Raw genomic sequence first — 14,318 nt, 5'->3', positions numbered from 1 at the left:
CACCACCTGCAAGTTCCCCTCTAAGCCACTCACCGTCCTAAACTTTTTAAACTTTATTTATTACTGTCATAAGTAGGCTTGCATTAACACTGCAATGAAGTTACTGTGAAAATCCGCCTCTCCCACACTCCGGTGCCTGTTCGGGTACACTGAGGGAGAATTCAGCACAGCCAATGCACCTAACCAGCATGTTTTTCGGTCTGTGGGAGGAAACTGGAGCACCCACGGATACCCATGCAGACATGGGGAGAACATGCAAACTCCACACATACAGTGACCCAAGCTGGGAAATTGAACCCGGTCCTGGCGCTGTGAGGCAGGAGTTTTAACCAATGTGCCATTGTATTGGCCATTCCTTCACTGTCACTGGGTCAAAATCCTGGAACTCCCTCCTTAACAGCAGTGTGGATGTACCTACATCACAGGGACTGCGGCGTTTTAAGAAGGCGGCTCACCACCACCTTCTCAAGGGGCAATTAGGAGTGGGCAATAAAAGCTGACCTAGTCAACAGTAACCACATCCTGCAAATTAATAAATAAAAAGTGTAGAAATTAAATGTGCATACATATATAAACTATATATGCATATATATTCCCAGTTAACTCTATTTGTATATAGTCTTATCTCTAAGTCATATAATTGCTTATGTTTACATGATAGAGAATAATGTAACATCATTGACTTGATGCAAACTGCGAGCAGACACTTTCAGGTCTGAACTCCTAGGGGTTGCCAATCAGAAACATATCTTCAACCCTTCAGGAAGCCGCAACAATCTACCATGTTCCATGCTGTACTCAATGGAGGAGGAATAATGTATCTTGCTGAAAGAGCAATCTGATAAAGGGACAGGAGGGCGGCATGGTGGCACAATGGTTGGCACTGCTGCCTCACGGCACAAGGGACCCAGACTCAATTCCGACCTCGGGTGACTATCTGTGTGGACCTTTGGTATAAACATACACATTCTTCAACAAGTTCTTCAAAAGCAACTCTCATTTCCAGCACTTCCGTCATCTCGATGGACAAGGACAACAGGTGTGAGAAGTTTCTGGCGGTGGACTGCTTTTGCACTGTGGTGGTAAGTACACTCTATAAACTGAAGCAGTTCAAGAAGCCAGCTCACCACCACCTTCTCAGGAGAAAACTTAGGATGAACAATAAATGCTGGCCTTGCCAGTGACACCCACATCCTCACAATTAATTTTTAAACTTTGGTTTGACACACTGACGGTGCAAAAAAAGACAAATATGAATTTTAGGTGTATATCCTTCCAAAATTAGCCAATAACTTCTTGTGGGCAAATAACAAATTAAATTCACCCTGCACAAAGTTCCAGCCAATGACTATCCCCAACAAGAGAGAATCCAATCATTCTCCCCATGTCTGTGTGGGTTTTCCCCAGGTGCTCCAGTTTCCTCTCACTTTCCAAAGATGTGCATGTTAGGTGGATTGGCCATGCTAAATTGCCTCTTACTGTCCAAAGATGTGCAGGTTAGGTGGTGAAGTAACTCCATGGACGCGAAGGTCAGCGCTTCTTTATGATGCCCCCTTTCAGAGAGCAGTTGAGAGTCAACCACATTGCCGTGGCTCTGGAGTCACATGTAGGCCAGACTGGGTAAAGGCATCAGATTTTCTTCCCTGAAGGGACATTAGTGAACCAGATGAGTTTTCTTGACAATCCAGACTGGTTTCATGGTCATCATTAGACTTTGAATTCCAGATATTTACTGAATTTAAATTTCATCATCTGCCATGGTGGGTTTCAAACCTGGGTCTCCAGAACATCAACCTGGGTCTCTGGATTACAGAGACAATCCCTATGCCACTGAGTCCCCTGATATGGAGGCCAGGTTGATTGGCCATGCTAAAAATCACCCCTTAGTGTCCCAAGATGAGTAGGTTAGGCAGATGAGAGTGGTATTTATGTGGGGTTACGAGGATAGGTCTGAGTAAGATGCTCTGTCTGATACAGGCTCAATAGGCCAAATGGCCTCCTTCTGCACTGAATGATTCTATGATTCTATTCCTTTTTTATGTCTGTTAACTAATCCTAAATCAGTAATAACATATGCGGCAGCATGGTGGCACAATGGTTGGCATTGCTGTCTCACAGCACCAGGGAATGCATTCAATTCCTGATTTGGGTCACTATCTGTGTGGAGTCTGCACGTTCTCCTCGTGTCTATGTGGGTTTCCTCTGGGTGCTCTAGTTTCCTCCCGTAGTCTGAAAGATGTGCTGGTTAGGTGCATTGGCCATGCTAAATTCTCCCTCAGTGTACCTGAACAAGCACTGGAGTGTGACGACTAGGGGATTTTCACAGTAACTTCATTGCAATGTTAACATAAGCCTATTTGTGACAGTAATAAAAAAAGTTTTTTAAAAAATTGCCACCCCCCCACCCACCGAATCTCAGGGGCAATTAATTTGATTAAACTCTTATGCTGCACCTTATCAAATGTTTTTGAAAATCCATATGCACTGCACTACATCATTATCCTAGTTACAACCTCAGGAAAACGCTAACAGATGTGTCAAATATGATTTCCCTTTCATATGTCAACATTGACTCCTTTTATGGTTTGCTAAATACTTGTCACAAGGACATGAACAGTTAATTTTCAGAGCCAGAGAGTGTGGTCGGTAGTGATTAATATATTCAGGTTATCAAAAGGAATTTGGACTACAAAACTTAACTTTCTGCGTTGGGCTGAGTTTGTATCTGCCAAAGCAATGTGACTACATGCTGTTCAATTCCTTTATAAAATTTATCTATTAGTGCGGCAAGTAGGCTTACATTAACACTGCAATGAAGTTACTGTGAAAATCTTCCATACTCTGGCATACTTTTCAGATACACTGAGAATTTAACATGGTGAACACATCTAACCAGCGTGTCTTTCAGACTGTGGGAGTCAGTGGTGAGGCAGGCGCTGAGATTCCTCTTTGCAAAGCTAATGGCACGTTGATGCACTCTGACAGAAACATTTTTCCATATTTGAGTCCTGATGCACAATTCCCCTTTCCCCAAGTTGTGTTTACACAAAGCTAAGCACCATTAATCTGGAAAATCTGGTTCATTAATCTGACGCTGTTTAATTGGGGAGTCTGACTTGATTAATGAGGTTCAATATAATATTTCTGAAGCTCTGAGACAGGCAGGCCTGTGGCAGAATGTATGTCTCGCAACATCTGTTCGAGGTTGTGTCACTGTTATTTGCCAACTGCCTGCTTGATCACTTGAAATCATTTAATAATTTGAAAGGTTCAATAATACACTTACCTCTAGACGCTTGTATCAATAAACAATTAAAATACGCACATTAGCTAGGAATAAATCTATATCGAATACACCGTAATACATACATTAATTTATTACATTCTGACTAACGTTAGACCAACTAAATACTGGAGCAATTTTAATGATGAAATGTTTAATGCTGTTGCATTATTCATAATTATTAAAAAAAACATTGTCTGGATATGAACAAGTGACTAATATTAATGAATGCAATTATTTTATTAAATAATTGTATTTATTAAGCTTAAGTGGGCGGCACGGTAGCACAGTGGTTAGCACTGCTGCTTCACAGCTCCAGGGTCCTGGGTTTGATTCCCGGCTTGGGTCACTGTCTGTGTGGAGTTTGCACGTTCTCCTCGTGTCTGTGTGGGTTTCCTCCGGGTACTCCGGTTTCCTCCCACAGCCCAAAGATGTGCGGGTTAGTTGGTTGGCCATGCTTAAATTGCCCCTTAGTGTCCAGGGATGTGTAGGTTAGAGGGATTACTGGGTATAATATGTAGGGATATGGGGGCTAGGGTCTGGGTGGGATTGTGTTCAGTGCAGACTTGATGGGCCGAATGGCCTCTTTCTGCACTATAGGGTTCTATCTATGATAAGTTCTTGCAGTTACAGGGGCAGGGTGGTACAATGTTTAGTACTGCTGCCTCACAGCTCCAGGGACGTGGGTCTGATTCCTGGCCTTGGGTGACTGTGCAGAGTCTGCGCGTTCTCCTCGTGTCTGTGTGGGTTTCTTCCGGGTGTTCCGATTTTCTCCTATGCTGAGAAGTGGTAGTGGGCACTTCACGGGCAAGTAATGGAATGGGCCTGTGGCTACTAGGCATCAGGCAACGATTCTACATTCCTTATCGCCCACAAAGTTTAGATGTGGTGGAGCAGAAGACTAGAACTCTAAAAATGGTGCTCATCAAGGCCAGCACCAAAACAGGTCAGGGTTGGGTGGATTGTGTATCTCGATGAGACTTAGAGCAACCCCCAACCGTACAACAGGCCTAACCCATTCAAATTAATGACTGGGAGGGCAATGAAACTGCCCGAGAGCTTTATAGTAGGAGTCAAGGACATGGCATCCATCAGAGACAGAATGAAGCAGTATGTCCAACAGCCGACAAACAGCTTTGGGGTTTACAGCAGGTAGCCAGGGACCAGCAGGAGATTAGGGACTTTGGAAAATCAAAAATACGACACTGTAGAAGAACCCTTACCACAGGTAGGCCACAGGGTTTCAGTTCAGGTCACAGGATTCGCCCCAAAATGGATGGGGCTTTTCAATATCATTCTCAGAAGCAACATTTGTGTGTGTGTAAACATGAAGGGCTGATGGAAACAGCTTACAAAATTTAGTCCAAAAGCAGGAATAATAGCAACTGTGACATTTGTGACATTTGGAATGTGTACAGAAGAAGGCCATTCGACCCACCAAACCTGCACCGACTCTCCGATATAGCGTCTTACCCAGGCTCCCCCACCCCACCTTCCCCCTGGCAATCCCACTAACCTCACACATTTATCCCACTACTCTGCCTAACCTGCACATCTTGCAACACCATGGGGCAATTTAGCATGGCCAATCCACCTAACCTGCACATCTTTGGACAGCAGGGGCAACCTATGCAGGCACAGGGAGAATATGCAAACTCCACACAGTCATCCAAGGCTGGAATTGAACCCAGTCCATGGCACTGCAAGACAGCAGTGTTAACCAATGAGCCATCCTATATCATTAATCATCCCTGGTTTTACAAAAAAAACACAGGTGAGATGAAGTGAAAATTAAAGTATATTTATTAGTGTCACAAGTAAGGTTACGTTAACACTGCAATGAAGTTACTGTGAAAATCCCCTAGTCGCCATACTCTGGCACCTATTCGGGTACACTGAGGGAGGATTTAACATGGCCAAAGCACCTGACTAGCATGCCTATGGACTGTGGGAGGAAACCCACGCAAGCACAGGAGAACATGCCGACTCTACACAGACAAACAATGACTCAAGCTGAGAATCGAACCTGGGACCCTGGCGCTGTGAAGCAGCAATGCTAACCACTATGCCACCATGCTGCCCCATGATGATAATGCTAAATGCAATTTTTGACACTGGTTTTAATTTTTAACGTTTTAAATTACATATTAAAATTTTACAGAATCCTTAAACACAAATGGTGTTGCAATTCAATAGCTAATATAATCTCATCCGAGAGAAAAGTTGGACCACAGAACAAATCTTGATCATGTCAAGCTTAGAAATGCATTTAACAAAGCTAATCAAGGACAGGTAAAGGAAGACATTGGTTAATGACTAACACAAAGCAGCTGCTCTGAACTACAATATTAACCCAAGTTCAATTATTAATGCTATTATCAATTGACTAAGGCACAAAATTCTAGTCACTTTAAATTCAGAAAATTCAATATGTTATTTTGTATGTTACCATGTCCTATAACATTGGAAGGCAAGTCTCAACTGCTTGATCAATTATTTTGCAAAACGTGGTTCACTTTTGTGCTAAATATATGAACATTTGTAGCATGATCCAATTTTTCCAGTTTCTCTCCATTGCAACGAGAGGCTATTGGACAAAGTAATTTTACATTTGCATTGCACATAGCGTTGTGTGCTGGATTGTTAAGGTCAGGTGACAGTCATGTGAACTTTTGAGTTCACATGCTCAAGGGCCTCCTTTGAAACCACTTTAGTCCTTTTCATGGGATTAATTTCATAGGTATACTTTGGCTCTTGCTGTGCAGGCTGAGTAACAGGTAGGTTTGTTGATTCCACAGTAAAATGATGGCTTGTCTCAACTTTTACCAGGACTTCATAGTAGAGAAGATAAAACACAGGTGTAACAATTCCAACTACTAACATTATCATCACTGCATTCCACCAACCTATGCCCCAATCAGCTCCATAATGGGGATCTTTTCGTGGCAAAGTTTTCCGATCTGCTGCTTGATAAAGTGGTTGTGTAGATAAAGCTGAAACAACCTCATTTAAATGCTCTCTAGTGGTATCATTTGATTTCACTATCCTTTCTATATCTTTGTCAACCTCTCGGAGAAAGTTATCAGCATTTTCATTTGAGGAAGAGGAATCTACAGCAGTATTAGATTCCTGAAGCTGTGCATTAGATTCCAAGACAGGACGTGGAACTAGTCTTGATTTGACTGGACTGTGCGTGTCGCTCAGTAAAGTAATCTTTTTCACAGGAATCTTGATAGATCTGAGAGCAAAGAAGTCCTGGTCATTGATAAGATTATTAACCCTCTTGATATCTGCAACAGTACAGCAGTACTGCAAAGCAAGTGCATTCAAGGTGTCACCCTCTTGAATTTCCCGGACCAGGTACACAATATCATCCAACCGATCTTTAGATGTACTTCGTATTTTCTTTCCTCTTGGTCTCAGTTCAAAACATTCTGCATCCTCTTCTGAAAGTTCATTTTCTGAAGGTGTGCAACTTGCAAACACATAAACATTACTTCCCAATGCCGGCTGAACAGTAGCCGGCAGAAAACGAGTTTGACTTCTCCCTGTCATGGTCAACTGTTCGCTCTGCGGGCTTCCCCATCTCTTCAACTCAATAATGGCTGACCCAAACGACAAATCGATAGTCTTACTAATGTCGCTGTCCTCAACACAGCAGTCCTAGTACCAGACCATGCTCACATGAAGAACTGCACCTAACCTTCCTCTTCTCTTAGCAGGCACCCAACAGCACAACGAAGCCACTAACCCCTGGCACTGACCAGGTCCTCTGCTTACACCCACAGACCATGGACCTAGCCCGGTGCACCTACACCGTCCTGATGCTAGCCACCTTCTCGAATGGGAGATACAATAAGGATCCGATAACTGAGTAACAAAGATTATATGAAACTGACTTTGCGGACAGGATGTGGGTATGCCGGCGTTGGACTGGCGTAAACACAGTAAAAAGTCTGACAACACCAGGTTTTAGTCCAACCTATTTATTTGATAATATACTCACAAGCTCTAAACTGTCTGTGCTTTATATGCTCTGTCTGAGGCCAGAACTCTCCATTCACCTGACGAAGAGGCAGTCCCCTCGAAAGCTTGTGAGTATATTATCAAATAAATAGGTTGGACTAAAACCTGGTGTTGTCAGACTTTTTACTGTGTTTGCGGAGAGGGACAGAGGGAGATGGCCAAATGTGGTTTCAACTGAACGAATGACTGCACTTTAGAAATTGTACCAGCCACTGTCCACTTGGCCCGGGCAGGATACGGAGGCAAGGGCAAGTACTGGGTCTCCACTACTGAGACATCCTTCCCATACAATGGTCTGCAATGTCCGATTGCCAAACCTAACTTTCGTTTCACCCCATAGCGGGCAGGCACACATCACATGGGTCAGGTACGGGCACATCAAAACCACAGATCAACTGCATGAGGATTTAAAATATTACAGAGAACATGAACTAGCTCCCATTCCCCCATCTGGCAGAAGGACTAAAGGAATTTAGGCTCGGGGCGGGGGGGAGCTTTCTATCAAGCTACAAACACACATCAAAACTCTCAAGCAGGACAACACAGAGACGGCCCAACAAAGCCAGAAATGGGTACAGAGGCTACGGCATTTTGGTCCAATGGTAGATATCAAAGAACAAAGAAAATTACAGGACAGGAAGAGGCCCTTGGGCCATCCATGCCATGCTGTCCGACTGAACTAAAACCCCTACTCTTCCAGGGACCAGGTCCCTCTATTCCCATCCAATTCATGTATTTGTCAAGATGTTCTCTAAAAGTCACAAATATTTATGATGCAGAGATGCCAGCATTGGATTGGGGTGGGCACCATAGCAAGTCTCAAAACACCAGGTTAAAGTCTAACAGGTTTATCTGGAATCATGAACTTTCGGAGGTGAGTGATTGGAATGTGAGTCTTTACAGGTACGAGTGGAGAGAGGGATAATCACAGATTAAAGAATTGCTCAAGCCAGGACAGTAGGATTTTGCAAGCCCAGGCCAAATGGTGGGGGTTACAGGTGGTGTGACATGATCCCAAGATCCCTGATAAGGTCGTCCTCATGTATGTAGAACTTGGCACTCACCTGATGAGGGAGCAGTGCTCTGAAAGCTTGTGATGCCAAATGACTGTTGGACTTTAAGCTGGTGCTGTGAGACTTCTTATTGTGGATGTCCACCCATGGATTATAATTATTTCTCATGCGCTGGTGGGAATACAACTATTGTTAGCTATCTTATGGGGTATCTTGACATGCCAATCATGCCAGCAGCATAGGCAGCACAGGGAACTAAACAACTTGGATAAAACGTAGGGCAGGAGGGGGCGATCTACTGACAGGAGGGATTCAACCCTCCTGGAACTAATCTGAATATCACCAAAACTCCCATAACTTCATGACTGCAATGCACTGGAGCAGGGAATACTGGGCACCAAGTTCTATATGGGTCGGTTTCAGGGGCTGAAGAGGTTCAGTCCCTCATCCAAAGGGGGGCACTGCTGCTGGGAAACAAACTGCGCCCCAGTTATGGATATTCATTTCTAATAAATACAACAGAGACCCCACAGCCAGGGACAAACCCAACAAAAACAGTCTGCCTGGCTAGATTCAGCAAGCAGAGAAGACACAGACACTGAAAGCTAGTAGCTACAGTATTCATAGAATCCTACAGTGCAGAAGGAGGCCATGTGATCCATTGAGTCTGCACCGACCACAATCCCACCCAGGCCCCATCCTCATAACCCTATGTATTTACCCTAGCTAGCCTCCTGACATATGGGGAAATTTAGCATGGCCAATCAATCTAATCTGCACATCTTTTGGAGTGTGGGAGGAAAACGGAGCACCCGGAGGAAACCCACACCGATGCAGGGAGAGTGTGCAAATTCCATACAGTGACCCAAGCTGGGAACTGAACCCAGGTCCCTGGCGCTGTGAGGCAGCAATGCTGACCACTGTGCAGCCCTGCCCCTTGCTTACAACTTGTGGGGGGGTTGGGGGGTGAAGGGTGGGGTACTATAGACATGTTACCCAAACCACCAAAGACCAGGGACTGATATACCCATTGAAGACACACACATCAGCAACACCCCACTGTTACCATGAGCACTGCCCATGTGATCCACCAGTGACTTATTGTCTACAGAATAAAGAATGCTCACTGGTTGAGAAGATGGAGATCCAACTTCAAACACTCTAGACTGAACATTGATGTCTCTTGGAGCTCTTGCAGCAAGAATCAAAAGGACAATGACTATCTTTAATGGTCATGATGTGGATATGCCAGCGTTGGACTGGGGTAAACACAGTAAAAAGTCTGACAACACCAGGTTTGAGTCCAACCGATTTATTTGATAGTAAACTCACTAGCTTTTGAGGTTTCCCTCTTCTTCAGGTGAATGGAGAGTTCTGGCCTCAGACAGAGCATATAACAGCACAGACAGTTTATAGATTACTGATAAGAATGTGAATCGTTACACCTAACCTGCTGTTCAAGTCTTAAAGTGGCCGACAATGTGAGTGGAAGGAGCACTGAGCACAGGTTAAAGAGATGTGTATTGTCTCCAGACAGTACAGTAAGTGAGGTTTTGCAAGCCCAGGCAAGTCATGGGGGCACTATCTGTAACTCCCGGACTTAAACCTGGTGTTGTCAGACTTTTTACTATCTTTAACAGAGCAGTTTCGGTAAGTCAGGAAGGTGTGAATCTGTACTACTGTATCTGGCTGAGTCACTTCCAGATAGACCTGAACGTGTGAACTAGCATCAATGTATAAGGCCAGACCATTCCCTGACGGAACAAAACTTGCAAATGTATACTATTCTATTAAATGAAATGGTTGCAAGAGGTGTAAATTGTGTAAGCCTTACAGAAACATATTAGAAGTTTCTGGCGCTCATGGAAGTACTTCGGGAGAGTAAGACTCATGTTGCCTTCCCGCCAGTGTAATAAAGCTACCTTGATTGCTAAACTTTGACTCTGGGCATGAAGTGAATTGACGTGTCTTTCATTCCCACCAACACTGCCGACTGACTGCCGCTTTTGGCTGGCTCGCCGCATCAACCTTCAACTCAATAATGGCTGATACCTTAATTCTATTTAATAGGGAAGATGGTGGTGATATCACTAGCTAATAATCCAGAGGCCTAGGCTCATCCTCTGATGACCCGGGTTCAAATCTCACCATGACCCTTGGTGGAATTTAAATTTAATTAATAAATCTGGAATTGAAAGCTAGTCTCAGTAATAGTAACCATAACAACGTCATCGATTGTCGTAAAAACTCATCTGATTCACTAATGTCCTGCTGTCCTTACCCGGTGGAATTTAAATCCAATTAATAAAATCTGGAACTTAAAGCTAGTCCAAGTATTGGTCACCATGAAATCGCTGTTTATTTTTGTAAAAGTGCATCTGGATCACAGACAGAATGATGGCACAGTGGTTAGCACTGCTGCCTTTCAGTGCCAGGGCTCTAGGTTCAATTCCAGCCTTGGATAACTGTGTGGAGTCTACACATTCTCCCCCTGTCTGCATGGGTTTTCTCTGGGAGTATTCCAGTTTCCTCTGACAATCCAAAGATGTGCAGCTTAGGTGGATTGGCAATGCTAAATTATCCTTTAGTATCCAAAGATGTGAAGCTAGGTAGATTGGCCACGCTAAATTGCTCCTTAGTGTAAGGAGGATTAGCAGTGTAAATACTTAGGGTTACGGGGATAGGGGCTGAGTAGCACTGCTGTCAGTGCAGGCTCGATGACCTCTTTCTGCACAGTAGGGGTTCTATGAATATCATTTACGGACAGAAATCTGCCAACCTTACCCAGTCTGGCCTACTAACTTCAGAGCCAGGGCAATGTGGTTGACTCTTAAATGCCCTCTGAAATGGCCGACCAAGACACTCAGTACAAAGGCAATTAACTTGGGCAACAAATGATGGACTTGCCAGTGATGACATGAAAGAATTGTAAAAAGCACCCTAGTTTTGAATACCCTTACTTACAAAAAACACGCCTCAGTCACAGTGTTGTCACCAGGTCTCACGAGGCTTCTTTTGAGAGTTAGGGGGAAATAGAGTTCTAGATTTCCACAATGTCTTGTGTGAAGGACTGCTTCCTGACATTATCCCTAAATGACTTTAATTTTAGGGTGATACACCTTTGGCCTGGTGTCTCTCCAGAAAGAAATCCTTTCATGTGGTGGCATGGTGGTTAGCACAGCTGCTTATAGGGACCAGGGTACAATTCCCTGCTTGGGTCACTGTCTGCGTGGAGTCTCCACATTTACCCGTGTCTGTGCGGGCTTATCCAGGTGCTCCAGTTTCCTCCCAGAGTCCGAAAGACGTGCTGGTTAGGTGTAGCAGCCATGCTTAATTCTCCCTTAGTGTACCCGAAGAGGCGCCGGAGTGTGGCGACTAGGGGATTTTCACAGTAACTTCAGTGCAGTGTTAATGTCAGCCTACTTGTAACAATAATAAAAAATTTTAAACTTTATCGTGCTCCTGTGAATCGGCTGGGATATTTAGGAATGCTAGATAAATCACAGTTGATGTTGTGCCTCGTTTTAACTGTTCTACTTTTTTTTTAAGTTAAATTAAAACGTTTAACTTCCTTGATTTGCTATACCACTTGTCCATTGACCAAGTTGAATTATCTTGGAAGTGTTGCCTCTGATAGGCTGAAAACCAGTTTTTTGATTTGATTTGATTTGATTTGAAGTTGATTTATTATTGTTGTATGTACTGGCATAGAGTGAAAAGTATTGTCTCTTGCGGGCTATACAGACAAAGCATAGCCAGCATACAGAAGGAAAGGAGAGAGTGCAGAATATAGTGTTACAGTCATAGCTAGGGTGAAGAGAAAGATCAGTTTAATATAAGATCGGTCCATTCAAAAGTCTGACAGCAGCAGGGAAGAAGCTGTTCTTGAGTTGGTTGGTATGTGACCTCAGACTTTTGTATCTTTTCCCCAATGGAAAAAGATAGAAGAGAGAATGTAGGTGCGTGGGGTCCTTAATTATGCTGGCTGCTTTGTTGAGGCAGCGGGAAGTGTAGACAGAGTCAAAGAATGGGACACTGGTTTGCACTATGGATTGGGCTACGGCAAATTCCCTTTCAAGGAGCTGGCACGGAGACAACGGGCTGAATGGCCTCCCTCTGTGCTATAAAATTAAATGGGAACTGTAATAAGGGCAAATCCGCAGAGGCAGTGGTAAGAGAAACTTTGCAGGAGCACTGAATCAGGCAAAAAATTTAATTAAAATAGAATACCAGTGGTTTGCATTATCTGTCTTCCCTAGAACTTATTGTTCCTCACGAGTGAAATGTAAAAAGATCCAGGAGTTTCACTAAAGTGCGAGAATCAGCCAATATCTAATACGTACTCGGTAACACAGTCTGAATTTCAAAAGAACTGGGAACAGCAGGAGACCTCAGGAACCAGCAACCCATTTCTCCATGCCGAGTACAATATGACAATGTGCAGTCCTTCAAAGACCACAGCAGATAAAAGATATATAACTTTCTTATGGCTGCTAGTAAAAGCTCGTGTGTTCCAATATGAGAGTTACTATCTATTTTTACTCTGACAAGGGAATCATTGACAAAAGGTCACTGAGAAAGGCTTGAGATCTTCAGTGGAAAATGTGATATGGGTAGCAGTTTTTCTATATTGATTCATGGCACGGAACATTGCAGGCTAGGCCAGCCCTTATTGCGCATCCCTAATTGCCTCTTCAGAAGGTGGGGGTGAGCTGCCTTGATTTGATTTATTATTGCCACATGTATAAGAATATAGTAAAAAATATAGGGCGTGGTTCTCCCAGCCTGTCACGCTGCTCGGCATTTCAATATGGTTAGCAAGCCTGGGACTGAATTCTCCGGGCCTGCTGATCTGTTGCCAAGTAACAAGGACAAAACGGCACCAGGGACACGGGTTCGATTCCTCCCTGTGCCTGCGTGGGTTTCCTCCGGGTGCTCTGGCTTTCTCCCATAGTCCAAAAGACGTGCTTGTTAGGTGGATTCACCATGCTAAATTCTCCCTCAGTGTACCCGAACAGGCACCGGACTGTGGCGACTAGGGGATTTTCACAGTAACTTCATTGCAGTGTTAATGTAAGCCAGAAGAAGCCCAAGCAGACAACTGCCACTGGAAATCCTTGTTTAATTTCCTCACTGATGTCTTCCAGGGAATCAAGATTCACTTTGGGATTCCATACCTCAGTAGAATGAGCTAAGATTATTGATTGCTCAGAAGAACACAAATTGCTTTCTGTTGCAAATTGAGCCCATGAAGAAACATTGAAATGTTGACACTGGCTGCAATCAAAAAGACAAAAACAGAGAACTAAAAAACACATTCATTACGTTCATGGCAGCAAGGTGGCTTAGTTGTTAGCACTGCTGCCTCACAGCACCATGGACCTGGTTCAATTCTGGCCTTGGGCGACTGACTGTGTGGAGTCTGCACGTTCTCCCAGGGTCTGTGTGGGTTTTCTCCTATAGTCCAAAGATCTGCAGGTTAGATAGATTGGCCAACTTAAATTGCTCCTTAGTGTACAAAGATGAGCAGGTTAGGTAGATTGACTATGCCAAATTGCCCCTTAGTATCCAAAGATGTGTAGATTAGGTGGATTGGCCATGCTAAATTGCCCTTTATTGTCCAAAGATGTGTAGATTAGGTGGATTGGCCATGCTAAATTGCCCCTTAATGTCCAAAGATGTGCAGGTGAGGTGGATTGGCCATGCTAAATTGCCCCTTAGGTCCAAAGATGTGTAAATTAAGGGGGATTAGCAGGTTAAATAGGTGGGAGTATGGAAAAGGGTCAGGATGGGATGTTCTGTCAGAGCCGATGCAGACTTGATAGGCCGAATGGCTTTCTTCTGCACTATATAATTTGATGGTCCATAGGTGTGACTGCTTTGTTTGTCTGGATGCACAGTATCAGTTAATGTTGGGGAGTTGCAAAATCAATGGACCCCATGTGGACAATGTCCAATTACTTCATTTTAACACTGCTGTTTAAGCTCTGGCATCT

At 43.9% G+C, this 14,318-nt stretch overlaps 1 pseudogene; it reads right to left on the bottom strand.

Annotated features, from left to right (window-relative positions):
* Positions 1 to 4,693: 4,693 nt before the first annotated feature.
* On the bottom strand, positions 4,694 to 6,870 carry LOC145337792 (lysM and putative peptidoglycan-binding domain-containing protein 3 pseudogene; annotated as a pseudogene).
* Between the last annotated feature and the right edge of the window lie 7,448 nt (positions 6,871 to 14,318).

Source organism: Carcharhinus amblyrhynchos, unplaced genomic scaffold (genome assembly GCF_965287045.1).
Source record: "Carcharhinus amblyrhynchos unplaced genomic scaffold, sCarAmb.v2.hapA scaffold_75, whole genome shotgun sequence".
In the NCBI taxonomy this organism is placed as follows: domain Eukaryota; kingdom Metazoa; phylum Chordata; class Chondrichthyes; order Carcharhiniformes; family Carcharhinidae; genus Carcharhinus; species Carcharhinus amblyrhynchos.
The sequence above is the reverse complement of the archived record's forward strand: the minus strand, read 5'-3'. Positions and strand labels throughout refer to the sequence as shown.